Consider the following 20,235-nt stretch of genomic DNA (forward strand, 5'->3'; position numbering starts at 1 on the left):
GGGAATACTTGTAACAGACACCTTAACCTGCTCACCGGTCTGAGAAAGATTTACCTGCTCCTTCTGCTTTTGCCATCTAAGCTTCTGGGACTGTGACCTTTGACCTTTCCTTGGCATTTTGTGCAAGTACAAACTGGACCTTATATGTATTTATACACAAATGTATACAAAACTCAACCTGTAAACACTGAAAAACTCAAGTTTCTATTAAATGGATCAACTATACAAATGGTAAAGTGTTCTTATGACCGTTTAATTGATGTAAAAGGCTGGCTTAAATACAAACTCAATATAAAAGTTATTGAAAGATCCTTAAAAACGTTTTATTGTAGCTTTTTCAACAACTGTATATTATTACTTCTTTTTTTTAACCAGACTGGTTAATGAATAGGTCTATACTTCTGTGAAGTAATATGCAGAATAAATCTCAACAATCAACAGGCTATAATAAAACTCTTAGCTTTGAAGTAGACTTTGTGTAAATCTTTGAGATATCTAAAATCTAAAGCAAATATAAGGAGCTGTGGTGGTGTGGTGATCAGATGACAGGCGATGAGGATTCTTCAGCTGGATGTTCTGCAGCAGTCAGGAAACAGGAAGTCTGGGTCCTCAGGGCAGCTTCTCAATGACAATTGTAACTCAATACTTACACTGAGTAATAGAAATGGGTTTTTCCTTAAATAATATTAGTATAAACTTACTGTAGTCAAATGTTATAGTCAATGAAACAGACTTGAAAAATGTATTTGAATCTAATTTAATATTTATGTAAATAGAGCAGTCTGAATGTATATATTACAAAATAACCAGATTGTCTTATTACAAATAAACCTTTAAGAGGTGTATATTTTATATAATTTATCAAAGCAATTGCACCTGTAAGCCAATCAATGTTTATTCCAAAGTGTAATGCAAAATTAAAATGACAAATGTAGGGCTGTGTAAGTAGTTTCTACAGTGACTTCTACTATACTGTATATTCAACTTCTTACTTGTAATTTCCAGTAAAATGAGTGGATATGAGAGAGTTTAACGACAGGAAAGAAGGAGCAGTGAGAGCAGAGATCTCTCAGATTTCTGAAAACAGATCGTCGAAGTTGCGGTAACTTCAATTTCCAAAAACTTGGTTTGTTGTCAACCTTGGTTTGTTGTCAAACTTGGTTTCTTGTCAAACTAGGGCTTATGCTTGTCAAAATTAGATAGAGTACATGGCGGAGAATGGATAGAAGATAGAATGGCTTGTCAAAAAAGATGGAGCAGGGAGAGGGAGAGTGATAGGACAGACTGAATTTGCTTGTTAATGGCTTGTTAATGATAGAGGGAGAGGGTTTTCTGCAGCAGGTCACCTGTAAGACAGAAAGAAAGTGGAATTAGACACACTTCCAATAAACCTGGCTTTACCGTATTTTTCAGACTATAAGGCACATTTAAAAGCCTTTAATTTTCTCAAAAATAGACAGTGCACCTTCTGTATGGTTGTGCTTACTGATTTCAAACCAATTCTATGTGGTACACGGCACTCTGTCAAATGTTTTAGTATGACTTTGGTAAGCTACAAAGCAGCACCACTTGATGTATTGTCGGAGCATGGCTTTTCTTTTTTTTTTTTTTCTTTTTTTCTAAGGAGCATGGCTAACATAGTCAGCACCCTCATAGAGTAATTCGTACTGTGCTTCAACATAATATGGTGTGTGTGTGTATAAGGGCCTGGCACCTGTTGAGAGCCATGCTTATGAAGCAGATTTCAAACTGATCAATCCACATTCATCAGTCCATAAATCCTGAAAAGTGAGTGTATTGTTCTGTATTTTATGTCTTACAACTGAACAATTTTGAGAGTTATTGTAAATGAGTTGAATAAAGTTTGACTTATCTGTTTTGTTTGGCTTAATGTGCCTTAGAATTTAGTGCGCCTTACAGTCCGAAAAATACAGAACATATATATATCATTACACACTGAAGAGTCGTACAGTACATTATTAGATTCAACTGAATGAAAATGTTTATCATATGGTGGTGGAACATTTCTAAGGACATTTTTGCATTCTATTAACACAATAAAAACAAACACAGTCTGTAAACCAAGATGTGGTGCTACAGTAACTTACCATAAACATTATATGGTCAAGCTAAACCCACACAATGAAGTCAGAGCAGACAGTTTCAGACCACCTGCTTTAAACACTTCACAGCACTCAACTCACATGATCCTAAATGCCCAAAGGTCTCAAATTCCCGTTTCTGTGTGTACTTACCTGGTTCAACAGTATATCATAATGTCTGGGGAGCCGTTAACATAAAAGTAAAAAATAATTTACTCAGTATGACTTTTGGCAAAATGAAAAATTTGGAGACAGATGACTCCTAAACAGCAGTTTCTACATTTTTCAGTCAAATATGGGGCATGTTTAATACACACTCCACTAAATCTACAATAAACTTAGCATGGCCGATATTAGGGCCTAATTAAAAATGTACTATGATGATAAGAGAGATCTGTAAGTCTGGAAATGTTTACACAGACTTTTCTACGATCTGATTATTCCCAAGAGCTGTGCTGACTCACTCCACTAAACTGAATGTCCTATAATGAGAAACATTTCCCAGCACTGTACCTCAGACAAACCTTTACTTACCAGACTGGAGACGATCAGATCAGCAGTCTAGAGAAAGGAAACAATTAATCAGATCACTGTTTGATGATTCAGACTGTTGAGCCTCTTCACACACAATCCAATTTACTGTGACATAAATTAACTAGTAAAATTCTTAATTTATTTAAGGCTTTATGAGCTTAATGTAGTCTAAAGAGGAGATAAATGAACTGCAGCGTCTCACATGGCTGTAGCAAGTGTAATAAAAGCATTCATTACTACAGAAATATAAAGAATAGCCACCAATATTTGTTGGCACAAGTGCAGGATATACCAAATATTTCCTACACAGAAGCTTTGTGGCTCCAACATTTTCTACAACAGGTCAGTACTACTAAAGTGTGAAAGCCAAAACTTTTAAAAATGTTAGATACAAAATAATTATATAAATCAGAAGCAACAGAAAACCTCGTCATGTTTGATATGAATATGTAAATCTTAAAATAGTTTTAAATATTGACATGTTACAATAGCAGAGGTGCACCATGTTTTGTAATTAAAATTAAATGTCTTAAATTTTTACACTAAAAAGTCCTTTCATTATACCTGTTGCTAGGAATATTTATGTATTTTGCAGTGTACCTTTTTGGCAACTTTTCTATTAAATTTTAAAACACATTATATTCACCAAATAAGTGATAAACTAATTAGACACACTGGCTGTAATGTACCTAACAATGTCCACTCACACCTCTGGTTTTCTTAGTTTTTCATTATTGCTTAACTGTACAAAATACTTCTACAGTGTTCTGACTTTAATGTAACACATCAGCAGAATTTGAGAGACAATATGAATCAATACCTGTGCAGCTCTTAAGTGTTTGAGCAACCACTTATACTGACTCCCCTAAAACACTTTCATTGTTTTGTCTGCTACTTAAATCCACAAACATAAGGAGAAAATGAACAACTGACATTTAGCTATGTTTGGATTCAATAAGCCATAAGAAATTTAAATCATACATAAATGGGCTATTAAACTTCAGGGACATTTTCAGGGACAGTCAGAGGTCCCGTGTGAGGACTTTGCTGCTACAGGTAATAAATCCTGACTTTGTGTTTTTGCCCATCAGTAAATGGAAACATATCACAAAAAGTCAAACTACTGTATGTAAGTTGTCAAATGTGCTACGCAATGCCAGGTTCATACTGCCTCAGTTACAATCACTGTTTACTTACCAGCAAAGGCAAAACCAAAGATCTCTTTCACTCTGTGTAACAAAAGACAAAGCACAAAAATACAGAATGAGACAACTCAAATCAGCATCACAGTCAATACTGCATCACTCTGTGTAGTACAAAAGATTCAGTACATTCTTTGTTTACCACAGCAACAAACAACTCACCTTTTTCTACACCTTATTAAAGATTACTGTCTTCATTAAGGTAAAATATGGTTTCATCCATTTGTAATAAGCCACACACGTCTCTTAGTTATGTGATAGCTCTATTAGTTTGGTGCTATTAGATAACACAGTAGATTTAATAAGCAATGATTTGCTACACCTAGCTCTGCACACTTTATCAAATTCTGACATCACAATTTCAAAGCATGAACAATCATAAATGAAAGCTTGGATGATATTTTTGTAGGCTTCAACATTTGAGTTCGTCTGCATTCAAATTCTGCTTCCTAAAAATATTATCACCTGCACACAGTATCATTTAATATGCTGTTGTTTTAAATATCTACATATCATATTTATAATATTAATGGTGCACTGCTGCATTTTATTTATTTGAAGGTGGACTTTTTTATATTTCGTTAGTTTTTCACAAAGTGAGAAGTTAAACAGAGCTGCAGGTGTAGGTTTCATTTAAAAAAAAAAAAAAAACCTGCACAAACAAGTGTTTGTTAAACAGTTCTTAAAATTTAACTAAAAAACTAAAATTACCTAATTAAAAAAAAACTTCTTGTTAAGAGATGTTATTATTCTTATATTATGTGTTTCATCCTCACTCTCTCTCTCCCTTCTGTTAATTAACCCACAGCACAAAAACACACCGGTACAGGCACGTGACTCTTTTTCTCCCGGCTTTCAGTCAGAAGCTGTGTCCCAAAATGTCGGCTGCATCCTCCGGAGGCCGCATTTGAAGGCCGATTATGTCACAGCCAGTCGACGAAGGCTGTCTCAAATGCGGCCGACAAATGAGTCCTTCATTTCCCCGAATAAACTTTTAACATATTTTTAGGCGAGAAAGTAGCGGTGTAAATATCTGCTTGGTTTATCAAGACATCGCATATTTGCAAAAGTGTGCCGACGTTTTCAGAGACGTCTGTCACCCACCGGCTCGATGGCAAGCTGGGAGGGGGGTTCAGACCCCCGCTCTTTCGCTACTCAGGTTAAACATGATATACAAGTCACTCTGATAACTTAAAAATGTAATTGTTTGCCTTTTTCTGTGTTTTATTTGTTCTGGAGTAAATCGGTTTGGCTGAGATCAAAGTTATTAGATTATTAGATTAAATAAAGCTTTATTAATCAATCCGGTGGGTTCCTCCGGGATTTTCACACAGCTCAATAAACGTTAAACGGTCGAGAATTTACGCCAGTGTCCTGTTATATTTTAAATAGCAAGGAGCAGACGGCCGAGTTTATTAAACTCCAGCGAGACAGCGGTGACGCAAATCTGAAGGCTAGACCGTCCAGTTTCACAGCCTTCTCGGTCCACGTAGACCGCGAAGGCTGGGTCCTCCGAAAGATGCAGCCGACGTTTTGGGACACAGCTAATGGCGGTAAAATGGCTCCTTTGAAGTTGCCGACCCTGCTGCTTCAGCAGCTAATCAGTGGTTCTAAAATGACGGCTCATTACCTTACAACCGAAAGAATGAGGCCGTTTTTAACTGACTGATTTGTGAAGAGAATTAACTTCAGCTTCCCTAACAGACTCAGAAACACTAACACACCGAATGAACCAAATACAACACAATAACTGTAATAAACAATCAAATGAACCATATTAATTTCACACTGGGCCTATAGCAGCTAGGCTAGGCGTTAGCACTTAGTGCTAGCATACCAAACACTCCTTTTAAATAGTAAAATTACAACGTTTCACTAAAAAAGCAGCCATTGTGTTACTTTAACATGACTTATACTTCGACTGGCTTCATAAGTCACTAACAACAACTGGGTAAATCCCTCATACAGCTTATAGACATTTCATTTCAGAAAAGAGAGACAGAGAAGCAGCGCTTACCGGTGGGGATCGAGCTGAGAGTGGACGGAGATTCAGGAGTCAGGCAGAGACGTTAAAAAAAGAGGCATTCACGGGTAGTGGGAAACTCCGCAATTACACAAAATTGGCATGGAAAACGTGAAAAATATATGTAAATTTAAATATTATTATACTAGATTTTTTTGCAACAAAAAGCAACTAGCAGAAATTTAATTCTATAAGTTTAATAAATGTTTAAAACAGGATTCTTTGAATTTGAAATAATGGTTAAAAGACATAAATAAACACAAGGTCATTATGTTAAAATGTACTTTATTATGATAGATTTATTTAACTGACTGCAGTAATAAGAACAGTCTTCTGCTGAACACCAACACCAAGGAGCTGGTGTTGGTGATCGCCTAAGCATCCTCACAGTAGGAGCTGCAGAGGTTCATCTCACTCCACTGCAGGACTCAAGAGGTTCAGGAGGTCCCTTAACCACACTGCTATGAGACTTTTTAACAGGGACTCCTGATATGTTCATTGCACATTTGTTTCTTTTATTCTACTACATATTGGTTGTAATCATGAATTCTGAATTGCTTTAAAGCTGAAGCTGTCTGCTAAAACTAGCTGAAAAAGCTGAAAAGTTGCAGAAATTGTAAAAACTTTGCAGAAGCAAAGGAACTTTGCTAAAATGGAATAACTTAGCAGAACTGCAATATCTTAGAGGAAACATAATACTTGGCAGAAATACAATAGCATAGCAGAATTTAGCAGAAATATTGTAACTTACCAGAAACATGATAACTTCTCAAAAATACAAGAATTTAGGAGAAATAGTATAAGATAACAGAAAGAATATATTTAGCCAAAAATACTTAAACATTACAGAAACACTATGATTTAGAAAAATAGTACAACAGAGCAGAAATATTGTGATTTACCAGAGACACTGTGATGAACTATGAATATTGTAATTTTAAATTAAGACTATGTTTTAGCACAAATATTATAATTTGGCAGAAATACTATAATTTAGCAGAAATACTATAATTAATCAGAAATACTACATTTAGCAGAAATACTATATTAAGCACAAATCCTATGAAAAGCAGAAATAGTATGATTAAGCATAAATACTACATTTAGCAGAAATACTATATTAAGCACAAATCTTATAAAAAGCAGAAATACTATATTAAGCACAAATCCTATAAAAGCAGAAATACTATATTAAGCACAAATCTTATAAAATAGCAGAAATAGTATGACTTAGCACAATAGTAATAAGTTAAACAGAAAAATTGGAAAAGCAAAATGGACAGCTGAAAAAATGCTGAACATGCTGAGGGTCCCTCAAATATACTTGTTAAATGAAAAAAAAATCAGCAAAAAAATATATAACAGCCACACAATCACAAATATGTACACATAAGGAAACACACATGCACAGAGAGACACACACACAAGATCCAATTCAGTCAACCAGTCTAAATATATTGAATTTGAATCTTACAATGAGATCATCCCATTAAAAGGCTTTCTCTCTCTCTCTCTCTCTCTCTCTCTCTCTCTCTGTCACACACACACACACACACACACACACACACACACACACACACACACACACACACACACACACACACACACACAGGGAGAGAGGACTAAGTTTCTAGGTCAGCCTGGGAACTGCTGAATTTGAATCCACCAATCAGAGAGCCTGTGCACTTTTCCCCACCAAAACAGGTGCATCTGTTTACACACGCAGCAGCACAGAGAGACACAGGATTTTTGCAGTCTATTTCTCATAGTGACGACTCCCTCAAACAAATGACCGTAATTTCCTAACCGTAGGGGCTAGAACGGTCATTCTTACACCGTTTTGTTCAGAAGAGGTGGGGGAATCTTCAAGTGTTGACAATTTAATATTAAAATATGAATTTTTAGAGATATATGACATGGATGACTTGTTGACTTAGAAGCCACGAATTCCCCAATATGCAAATTTGAATGCCTGAGACCACATATGTGATTGGCTGGCTGGGAAGCCGTGCAGGCCCTGATTTGTGGATTTGAATTCCTCAGCCCTCAGATATGATTGGCTGGCTTAGAAGCCATGAAGTCCCCAATATGCAAATTTGAATGCCTCAGGACACATATATGATTGGCTGGGAAACCGTGCAGGACCTGATTTGAAAATTTGAATGTCTAAGTCCTCACAGAGGATTGGCTGCCTGGGGACCTGGCAGAAATATATAGAAATACTATGATTAAGCATAAATACTACATTTAGTAGAAATACTATGTTTTAGCACAAATCCTATAAAAAGCAGAAATACTATAATTTAGCAGAAATACTATATTAAGCACAAATCATATAAAAAGCAGAAATACTATATTAAGCACAAATCCTATAAAAAGCAGAAATACTATATTAAGCACAAATTCTATAAAAAGCAGAAATACTATATTAAGCACAAATTCTATTAAAAGCAGAAATACTATATTAAGCACAAATCTTATAAAATAGCAGAAACAGTATGATTTAGCACAATAGTAATAAGTTAAACAGAAAAATTGGAAAAGCAAAATGGACAGCTGAAAAAATGCTGAACATGCTGAGGGTCCCTCAAATATACTTGTTAAATGAAAAAATCAGCAAAAAAATGCACAGGGAGAGAGAAGTAAGTTTCTAGGTCAGCCTGGGAGCTGCTGAATTTGAATCCACCAATCAGAGAGCCTGTGTACTTTTTCCCGCCAAAACATGTGCCTCTTTTTACACACGCAGCACAGAGAGGCACAGGATTATTGCAGCCTATTTCTCATAGTGAGGACTCCCCTCAAACAAATGACCATAATTTCCTAACCATAGGGGCTAGAGCGGTCATTCTTACACCGTTTTGTTCAGAAGAGATGGGGGAATCTTCAAGTGTTGACAATTTATCATTAAAATATGAATTTTTAGAGATATATGACATGGATGACTTGTTGACTTAGAAGCCACGAATTCCCCAATATGCAAATTTGAATACCTGGAGCCCACATACATGATTGGCTGGCTGGGAAGCTGTGCAGGCCCTGATTTGTGGATTTGAATTCCTCAGCCCTCAGATATGATTGGCTGGCTTAGAAGCCATGAAGGCCCCAATATGCAAATTTGAATGCCTCAGGACACATATATGATTGGCTGGGAAACCGTGCAGGCCCTGATTTGAAAATTTGAATGTCTAAGTCCTCACAGAGGATTGGCTGCCTGGGGACCTGGCAGAAATATATAGAAATACTATGATTAAGCATAAATACTACATTTAGTAGAAATACTATGTTTTAGCACAAATACTATAAAAAGCAGAAATACTATAATTTAGCAGAAATACTATATTAAGCACAAATCCTATAAAAAGCAGAAATACTATATTAGGTACAAATCCTATAAAAAGCAGAAATACTATATTAGGCACAAATAGTATAAAAAGCAGAAATACTATAATTTAACAGAAATACTATGTTTGGCACAAATCCTATAAAAATAATAAATACTATAATTTAGCAGAAATACTATATTAGGCACAAATCTTATGAAAAGCAGAAATAGTATCATTTAGCAGAATAGTAATAACTTACAAAATTACAAATATGAAGGCATATTGAAACACAAATGCACAGAGGGACACACAAACACAGGCTCTAATCCAGTCAACCAGTCTAACTATATTCAATTTAAATCCTACAATGACATGCTGCCAAATAAGGGCAGGGTCCTCTCTCTCCCACTAAACACACACACACACACACACACACACACACACACACACACACACACACACACACACACACACACACAGACAGACACAGAGGGAGAGAGCTGCCGAATTTAAATCCACCAATCAGAGTGGCTGTTTACGTTTTCCCGCCAAAACAGGTGCATCTTTTTACACACGCAGGACAGAGAGGCACAGGATTATTGCAGCCTATTTCTCATAGTGAGGACTTCCCTCAAACAAATGACCATAATTTCCTAACCGTAGGGGCTAGAGCGGTCATTCTTACACCGTTTTGTTCAGAAGAGATGGGGGAATCTTCCAGTGTTAACAATTTATCATTAAAATATGAATTATTAAAGATATTAGACTTCTAATGCACCATAACTGAGCAGAGCGAAGCAAAAACTGCCTTGACTTGCCCTCAAACAACGCTTTCTAACTCTAAATCTATTTGGAGTATCGATATCATTCTTTCACCGTAAGAGACAGCAGGCTTTGGTGAACAGTCAGAGAAATTTTCAGGTCTCTGTGGAAATCCAACAAAAAGTTATGACGAGAGAAAAAAGTGGTTCATTTCCAGAGTTTGAAATCTGAAGAAATCTGAGCGAAGGACAAATTTCCTACCCTCAAACAAGTCCAACTCATTTCAGAACGGTAATAGGTGAGAAAGAAATTCTTGAATTGTGAGCGTCAGGAGTGTCTGAAGATATACCGGGACAAGCCTCATGTCTTAACTTTGCTTCGTTAAGGAGATATGACGATTCGAATATGCCTCTCATTACAGAAATGCAGCGATGATTTTGAACAAGCTCTCCATTCACTTTATATGGAGAGTTTTCTGACATTGTGTTAGTCTGAGGAGATTTGCAAAAATTCTATAAATCCCACAACAATGATAGTGACATTTTCTGAAAGCCAGCAAAAATACCTACGTTTTGATGTATAATTTGTGGAAGTTGAGTGAAAATTGAGCAAGTAGCAAGAAGTTGTTCGGACATGAAGTGAAAATTGCAAAACCTTCAGTGACACACTGGAAGCCAAGAGCATAGCAACCATAACAACGCATGTATTTTGTGAAAAATCACAATTTTGCAACTCAAAACTTTAAGAGGCATAAAAGTAAAACGGTAAAAGATTTGAAAAAGCTGAATCATACATGAATAGCCCAATAATTTGTGAACATTTTAAAGTTTGAATGGTTTTTCTAGGCGAAAGTATGAGGAAGTAGTTAAGTTTCAAAAACAAGCAAAATTTAGCAGAATTGCAGAAGTTTTCCATTCATTTCAATGGGACAAATTAAAGGAAAAAAGCTTAATATTTTAAAAAGTATAATAGCAAAAAATAGCAAAAATCATAGCGCAAATTAGCAGAAATAGCAGAATAGTTTAAAGTTTGAACGGTGAAAATAGCACAAAAATTGTGGAAGTAGTTAAAGGACGAAAAATGAGCAACTTGAAGAATAATAATAATAATAAAGAATAAAGAGAAACAGGAACTCAATAGTGTGGATGCTTAAAGCATCCACACAATAATAAAGAATAAAGAGAAACAGGAACTCAATAGTGTGGATGCTTAAAGCATCCACACAACTAGAAAAATTTGCATTTCCTGCGAAAATGCAGTGTGGATGCTTAAAGCTGAAGCTGTATGCAAAAAGTAGCTGAAAAAGCTGAAAAGTTGCAGAAATTGTAAAAACTTTGCAGAAGCAAAAGAAGTTTGCTAAAATGGAATAACTTAGCAAAACTGCAATATCTTAGAGGAAACATAATACTTGGCAGAAATACAATAGCATAGCAGAATTTAGCAGAAATATTGTAACTTACCAGAAACATGATAACTTCTCAAAAATACAAGAATTTAGGAGAAATAGTATAAGATAACAGAAAGAATATATTTAGCCAAAAATACTTAAACATTACAGAAACACTATGATTTAGAAAAATAGTACAACAGAGCAGAAATATTGTGATTTACCAGAGACACTGTGATGAACTATGAATATTGTAATTTTAAATTAAGACTATGTTTTAGCACAAATATTATAATTTGGCAGAAATACTATAATTTAGCAGAAATACTATAATTTAGCAGAAATACTATATTATATACAGCTGAAAAAATGCTGAACATGCTGAGGGTCCCTCAAATATACTTGTTAAATGAAAAAAATTGGCAAAAAAATCTATAACAGCCACACAATCACAAATATGTACACATAAGGAAACACACAGTCACCCAGTCACCCAGTCTAAATATATTGAATTTGAATCTTAGAATGAGATCATCCGATTAAAAGCCTTTCTCTCTCTCTCTCTCTCTCTCTCTCTCTCTCTCTCTCACACACACACACACACACACACACACACACACAGGGAGAGAGAAGTAAGTTTCTAGGTCAGCCTGGGAGCAGCTGAATTTGAATCCACCAATCAGAGAGCCTGTGCACTTTTTCCCTCCAAAACAGGTGCTTCTGTTTACACACGCAGCACAGAGAGGCACAGGATTTTTGCAGTCTATTTCTCATAATGACGACTCACCTCAAACAAATGACCATAATTTCCTAACCGTAGAGGCTAGAACGGTCATATTACACCGTTTTGTTCAGAAGTGATGGGGGAATCTTCAAGTGTTGACAATTTATCATTAAAATATGAATTTTTAGAGATATATGACATGGATGACTTCTTGACTTAGAAGCCATGAATTCCCCAATATGCAAATTTGAATGGCTGAGGCCACATATATGATTGGCTGGCTGGGAAGCCATGCAGGCCCTGATTTGAAAATTTGAATGCCTCAGTCCTCACAGAGGATTGGCTGCCTGGGGACCTGGCAGAAATATATAGAAATACTATGATTAAGCATAAATACTACATTTAGTAGAAATACTATGTTTTAGCACAAATACTATAAAAAGCAGAAATACTATAATTTAGCAGAAATACTATATTAAGCACAAATCCTATAAAAAGCAGAAATACTATATTAGGCACAAATCCTATAAAAAGCAGAAATCGTATGATTAAGCATAAGTACTACATTTAGTAGAAATACTATGTTTTAGCACAAATACTATAAAAAGCAGAAATACTATAATTTAGCAGAAATACTATATTAAGCACAAATCTTATAAAAAGCAGAAATACTATATTAGGCACAAATCCTATAAAAAGCAGAAATCGTATGATTAAGCATAAGTACTACATTTAGTAGAAATACTATGTTTTAGCACAAATAGTATAAAAAGCAGAAATACTACAATTTAGCAGAAATACTATATTAAGCACAAATCCTATAAAAAGCAGAAATACTATAATTTAGCAGAATAGTAATAACTTACAAAATGACAAATATGGAGGCATATTGAAACACAAATGCACAGAGGGACACACAAACACAGGTTCTAATCCAGTCAACCAGTCTAACTATATTCAATTTAAATCCTACAATGACATGCTGCCAAATAAGGGCAGGGTCCTCTCTCTCCCACTAAACACACACACACACACACACACACACACACACACACACACACACACACACACACACACACACACACACACACACACAGACACAGAGGGAGAGAGCTGCCAAATTTAAATCCACCAATCAGAGTGGCTGTTTACGTTTTCCCGCCAAAACAGGTGCATCTTTTTACACACGCAGCACAGAGAGGCACAGGATTATTGCAGCCTATTTCTCATAGTGAGGACTCCCCTCAAACAAATGACCATAATTTCCTAACCGTAGGGGCTAGAGCCGTCATTCTTACACCGTTTTGTTCAGAAGAGATGGGGGAATCTTCCAGTGTTAACAATTTATCATTAAAATATGAATTATTAAAGATATTTGACTTGTAATGCACCATAACTGAGTAGAGCGAAGCAAAAACTGCCTTGACTTGCCCTCAAACAACGCTTTCTAACTCTAAATCTATTTGGAGTATCGATATCATTCTTTCACCGTAAGAGACAGCAGGCTTTGGTGAACAATCATGGAAATTTTCAGGTCTCTGTGGAAATCCAACAAAAAGTTATGACGAGAGAAAAAAGTGGTTCATTTCCACAGTTTGAAATCTGAAGAAATCTGAGCGAAGGACAAATTTCCTACCCTCAAACAAGTCCAACTCATTTCAGAACGGTAATAGGTGAGAAAGAAATTCTTGAATTGTGAGCGTCACGAGTGTCTGAAGATATACCGGGACAAGCCTCATGTCTTAACTTTGCTTCGTTAAGGAGATATGACGATTCGAATATGCCTCTCATTAAAGAAATGCAGCGGTGATTTTGAACAAACTCTCCATTGACTTTATATGGAGAGTTTTCTGACCTTGTGTTAGTCTGAGGAGATTTGCCAAAATTCTATAAATCCCACAACAATGATGGTGACATTTTCTGAAAGCCAGCAAAAATACCTACGTTTTGATGTATAATTTGTGGAAGTTGAGTGAAAATTGAGCAAGTAGCAAGAAGTTGTTCGGACATGAAGTGAAAAATGCAAAACCTTCAGTGACACACTGGAAGCCAAGAGCATAGCAACCATAACAACGCATGTATTTTGTGAAAAATCACAATTGTGCAACTCAAAACTTTAAGAGGCATAAAAGTAAAATGGTAAAAGATTTGAAAAAGCTGAATCATACATGAATAGCCCAATAATTTGTGAACATTTTAAAGTTTGAATGGTTGTTCTAGGTGAAAGTATGAGGAAGTAGTTAAGTTTCAAAAACAAGCAAAATTTAGCAGAATTTTGGAAGTTTCCCATTCATTTCAATGGGACAAATTAAAGGAAAAAAGTGGAATATTTTAAAAAGTATAACAGCAAAAAATAGCAAAAGTCATAGCGATCATTAGCAGAAATAGCAGAATAGTTTAAAATTTGAACGGTGAAAATCGGCTGAAAATTGTGGAAGTAGTTAAGTGCCAAAAAGTGTACGGAAGCAACTGGAATAATAAAGTAGAATAAAGAATAAAGAGAAACAGGAACTCAATAGTGTGGATGCTTAAAGCATCCACACAACTAGAAAAATTTGCATTTCCTGCGAAAATGCAGTGTGGATGCTTAAAGCTGAAGCTGTCTGCAAAAAGTAGCTGAAAAAGCTGAAAAGTTGCAGAAATTGTAAAAACTTTGCAGAAGCAAAAGAACCTTGCTAAAATGGAATAACTTAGCAGAACTGCAATCACTTAGAGGAAACTGTAAAGCTGAAGCTGTCTGCTGAAAATAGTTGAAAATAGCTGAAGAAGCTGAAGAAATCAAAGTCAGTGTTTAAAAAGTTGCTGAAATTTTAATAACTTTGCAGAACAATATCAAGTTAAGAAAAATGTAATAACTTAGCAGAAATGCAATAATTTAGAATAACATAACTTAACATAACATAACAAACAAAAGTAGTGTAACCTAGCAGGAATAATATAATTTAGTAGAAAATTAAAAACTTGGCAGAAATATTACAACTTATCAGAACTGCTAGAAATTTGCAGAAATGTAATAATTAGGCAAAACTGTCAACAGATAACAGCTGAAAATGCTGAAGTAACCTCAAAGTTACTTGTTTAACTGTGAAAAATTACCAAAAACATTAGAAAAGGAAGAAAACGTGCCGGCAGATAAACTAATGTGGAACAAAACCAAGGTAAAATTGCGAGTTTGCACAGCTGGTGAAATCTAAAAATGGCAAAAAAACATAACAAAGGCAAGACCCACACAAACAACATTTAGGTAATAAATGCACAAGATGCTGCGGTCAGAGATTAAAGCACCCAAAAATAATGTTATTGAAATGCCAAAAAGTGGCAGAAAGTTTAGAAAGTAGAAAACCAGTAGTAGAAAAGTAGAACATTCAAATATTTTTAGAAACATATGATACAAAATATTTACTCAGTTGTTTCCAATGATTACAATAATGGCATAAAGAAATAAAAATACCATTTGGGACAAACAGAAAAATATTAATAGAAAATGCAAATCAAATTGATCTAAAATCTATACAAACAATTGAAGCATCTGTTGGAATTGTGAACATATCCTTGTTTGCCATGTTTATGTTTATGGCCCTAAGATGCGCAGACACATGATAGGCTATTAACTGCAAAAATATACACATATATAGCAAGTGAGAGACAAAAATATATCCTCTGATTTGCTGGAGTTTTGTGTAAATACCATTTGGCAAGGATAAACAACATGTTCCTATGCCACATTAAAATTTTCATAAGCTTAATTTTTTCAATTAGTTTACAGTTTCCTGATTTGATGATAAATATGGTACCAATCTACAAAATACTGTCAAAATGAAGTCCACATTGTGATATATTTGAGGTGTGGAGAGTCACACAGCTGAACAATCGATTTGCATATTTAAAGAAACAAGGATCAAATAAAGAACATCGTTGTGGAATAAATTACAGTGAAAAATAATCACTGCTTTGCGTTAGAGAGTGACTTATGATGAGGTATTAATTGGCTTAACTTTACCTCTAACAGCTTTTCACATAGTGCTGTGACCAGGGTGAAATCCATCATAAAGTAACTGTAAACAGTAGAACCATTAGCATGAATGTCATGGTTCTACTCTGATCAAAACTCAAGTCAGCTGTTTGACCTGATATAAAATGATAAAGAGGAACACATATAAATGACCTTTATGAACTTTTCAAAATGACTTTATATGTCTGACCCATTATCTATATATATTACAGCAGCGGTCCCCAACCCCCGGGCCTCGGACCGGTACCGGTCCGTGAGTCGTTTGGTACCGGGCCGCGAGAGATGAGGCTCAGGTGTGAAATGTATAGTTTTCAGGGTTTTTATCGGTTTTCAGCGTTATTTTGTTATCGTTTTTATCGTTTACTTGGTTTTCCTGGGTCTTTTCACGTGTGTTATGAATAAATTTTCTTTTTTTCAGTACCGGTACTAGTTTTATTTTGTTATATTTATCCGCGACACCTTAAAGGCCGGTCCATGAAAATATTGTCGGGCATAAACCGGTCCGTGGCGCAAAAAAGGTTGGGGACCGCTGTATTAGAGCAGATGTGGAAAACCACTGTTAGACCTACTCTATACTAATGTAGTTACTGACACCCCATACTAAGGCAGGATTCATACAAACACACATTATTTATTCTCTTAAACACTTTCTTTTTTCACATTTTGAGATTGTGTAATTTCTAAAAAGAATACATGTAATGGTTCAATAGATATAGTTATTTAAATGTCCATAATAATCACATGATCATTTTTGTACATCCTACAATCCAGGATTTAGAGCTGTGTGTCTGTATGAATTCAGCTTGCTATACTTATAGACTTAGATATATTAATCCACTATTTACCCAAACAAGTTACATTGTTTGGGTAAATAGATTGGGTTTGTTCTACAAAATAATTATTCAACAATAAAAAAAAACACAAAAAAAATCTGCACATTAATCCAGAGTTCAGTTTCATATGTCTGATATTGTTAGTTAAATCTGATGACACAAACACAGTCAATAATTCATTGCTAGTGTGACATGTGGTCCTTTTTGCCTTTGACCAATGATATGCTGGGTACTTGGACCAGTTTAGTATTTGCTGTCACAGAGGAATGTTAACCAGAAATCCAGAAGATAAAACTTAAAAAAAATATGTTAATTGCAAACATGTTTTTGCTTAGTAAAAGGATTGAAATTACATGGAAACTGTCACCTTAAAGCCTCATTGTAAATATCATCACAAACAGATGTTTTCCACACAGTTAACAAAGCTCCACCACATCCGATCAGTGCACATAAATCTAAAAGAAAACAAAAACAAATAAAATAAAAAAAATTAACACAAGGGAAGACTTTTGATTTAATAACTAAGCTTAAAACAAGTGTTACCTTTGAATATTTGTGGGAAAAATCTGATGCTACCCCAAGAATACAAAGCCACACTGGAAACGATGACAGGCTTGCAGCCCTGTGTCTTCCTGGAGTGAGGTGCCTGATCAGTAGCAGTGAGTTGACAGAAGTTGGTGTCTGTAAGAGTGGCCAAACACTGATACTCTGTCCACTTGAGTAGAGTCTAAGAAGCTGGAATGCAGGCACACTGGACGAGCTTGTTCTAAAAAATACAGAAAAAGGAACATTTTATTTGTGTTAAGGCCTAAAAACTACAAATAAGTTATACAATGAACAATGTTGAAATACCTTATAGGTGCTGCAGGCCACATAACCAGAATCCAGAGCAATCTCACAGTCACATGATGGTGAGGAAAGACATGAGCTCTGCAATGAGGTTTGAAGGCCTCAGTTGGGACACGGAAGAACTCAGAAGACAGCAATACCTGCACAGAGAGACAGAGTAGAAAAAGCATAGATTTGTAATCCGTAATGTGAATTAAAACTCAAAAAGTGTCAACAAGTATAATCATTTGAGTGTGGAATTATTTATCCACTAAACAGGATTTTAATTAATTAATTGAATTAAAAACACTGCCATTTTTTATCAAAGATAAAGAATCATACCTCTCTCTGCTCTGAGGATCACTGAGCATCTCTGACAGGAAATACAGTTTCCTCAGTAGGAGTCATCATTCATGGTCTCAGAGGTGTGTAGTGTGGCAGCATCATGACGGTCTCCAGATCAGGCAGGAGGTCAGGTGATGGGTGTGTCATCTTCTCCATTGAAGACACACTGGTATAGCAGTTCATAAAACAGCAGTCTCTGTGTGGCATGTGGTTATCTGTGCAGTCCAGCACTGATGGATCAGGTTTGGCTTAGCAGTTCATGAAGATGGTGTTAAGATGTTGTTGTTTCAGCTGAGGATGGTGAAGTTTGAAGGTTTTCCCACAAAGGAAACAGGACTGTGTGTGCCCTGTCTGAAAAAAATACATCTACAAAACATACAGTGCTTTTAACACCACCCACCCACCCTCCCCACCCACCCATCTCTGCCCCCAAGTGTCTATATAATGCTGGTATGGGGTGTCAGTTACTAAATCTAATTAGTGCGTCAGAAAGCGGGGGCTACACCTAAAGCCCCCGCTTTCTGATGTCTTTGTTTATTATCAGCTTTTTCCAGCTGCTCAGAGAATTCTGACTTGGCCTTTATCCACCCAAACCCAAACCCACCCAGATAAAGGCCAAGTCAGAAAATGGATGCAGAAACTTTCCATGTACTTCTAAATCAGTTTTTATACAAATTCTGTAAGCTGTAAAAATGTTTTTCTCTACATAATGTATAATTATAGACATCTCTGTTAGCCTGAAGATAGTTTAAAACTTTAAAAAAAATTTACCTGTAAAACATGATAAGCAAAACCTCATTCATCCCAAAAACATTTGATTCTACAAAATTTACTATAATCAAGAAAATATAATTGTCTGTATTTATTCATGTGACCCATAATAAATACCTGCATTTATCTGGGATTTATTTATTTACTATTTCATATTTGAAAGCATCTTTGAGGGGAAGATCTCGTTTGTTGAGATACATACGTCAGAGTAAAAAAAGTATCAAAAAAGGAGATAACAATTAACATCCATGAAAAAATGTATAAGTAGATTTAGTCATTTAAAACATGAGAATAAAAAATAAATTATGTCCGTTTAATGCAGTATATTTCAGATCTGAGGTGCATGATAACAGAAAGCAGATCTCCCGGCTCTGCATGAAGTACAGCCATGATTTGGTGAAATGATTAATAACATTGCAATAAGAAAGGGTCTTCTTACAGACAGAGTAGGGAAGACAATTTTTTCCAATGAAAAATATTTTTCATACTCTACAATCAGTAAACTCTGTAACAAACATGATCTGTAATTGTTTCAAAACTCACCAGACGCCTTCATGATTGGCTCAAGGACAGGACACAAAACACAGGGTTGTGGTAACTGTAGTATGATCTCAGAACACCTGAATGACGACATAGCTGTGGCTGAGAAATAAAAATGAGGTCAAGCAGGGTGTTCTTGTCTGTAGTGGCAGAAGTGATCAGCTGTGAATACCCTCTCGACTGAAACTGCTCCAGAATCTGTTTTCTTCCACTCTGCAACTGGTTCTCATTAAAATCTCCACACACAATTATTGGGTGACAGTCCATTATTTCAAGTGAATCTAAAAGACTTACCAGGTTTTGCATGAATGGTGTCAAACTGTAGTCAGGGGGTCTGTACACAACAGCAATGAGTGCAGGGAATGGAGCCTGAACCTTCAACACTAAAAACTCAAGATCAGTGACATTATGCAGATACTGTTTTACCTGAACCTGAAAATGATTCCTCAAATACACAACAACTCCACCACCACTTCTGCTGGCCATGTGAGGAAAGTTTGTGTAGGACACATGTCTGTTGCGTTTGAACATGGTGTAGCCATCCAAATTAAGACTGTCTGCAACAAAGGAGCCTTGGAGGTGAGACTCTGTGAGACACAAAACATCTGCTAAACACATTTCATGATGACTCTTGATGTCACTGATGTGAGATGGCAAACCCTCCGTATTGTGATGGATCAGTGTAAGAGTGTCAAGTCTGTTGGCTGTTTCTCTGACCTGAAGAAGAGGCATCATTTCCTCAACACTGGCTTGTCTCATGGTTTGGAGCGCTGCAGTTACCTCGGGATTGGCGTAAATCTTTTTCTCATCCAAGTCCTGTAAATACAGTCCACTGAGAGACGTCACCCT

General features: G+C 35.8%; 2 long non-coding RNA genes across 2 annotated transcripts; both read right to left on the minus strand.

The window, feature by feature from the left end:
- Positions 1-234: 234 nt before the first annotated feature.
- LOC145421437 (uncharacterized) lies at positions 235-7,419 on the minus strand. The gene is made up of 3 exons (XR_013902796.1): positions 3,834-7,419; positions 2,637-2,663; positions 235-1,346 (listed from the first exon to the last, which is right to left on the minus strand). It is a non-coding gene; the product is annotated as an uncharacterized LOC145421437 (long non-coding RNA).
- A 7,422-nt stretch (positions 7,420-14,841) lies between these two features.
- On the minus strand, positions 14,842-17,958 carry LOC145421451 (uncharacterized). Its single transcript, XR_013902808.1, has 2 exons — positions 17,755-17,958; positions 14,842-17,668 (listed from the first exon to the last, which is right to left on the minus strand). It is a non-coding gene; the product is annotated as an uncharacterized LOC145421451 (long non-coding RNA).
- Positions 17,959-20,235: the final 2,277 nt, after the last annotated feature.

Source organism: Astatotilapia calliptera, chromosome 3 (genome assembly GCF_964374335.1).
Source record: "Astatotilapia calliptera chromosome 3, fAstCal68.1, whole genome shotgun sequence".
NCBI classification, from domain to species: Eukaryota; Metazoa; Chordata; class Actinopteri; order Cichliformes; family Cichlidae; genus Astatotilapia; species Astatotilapia calliptera.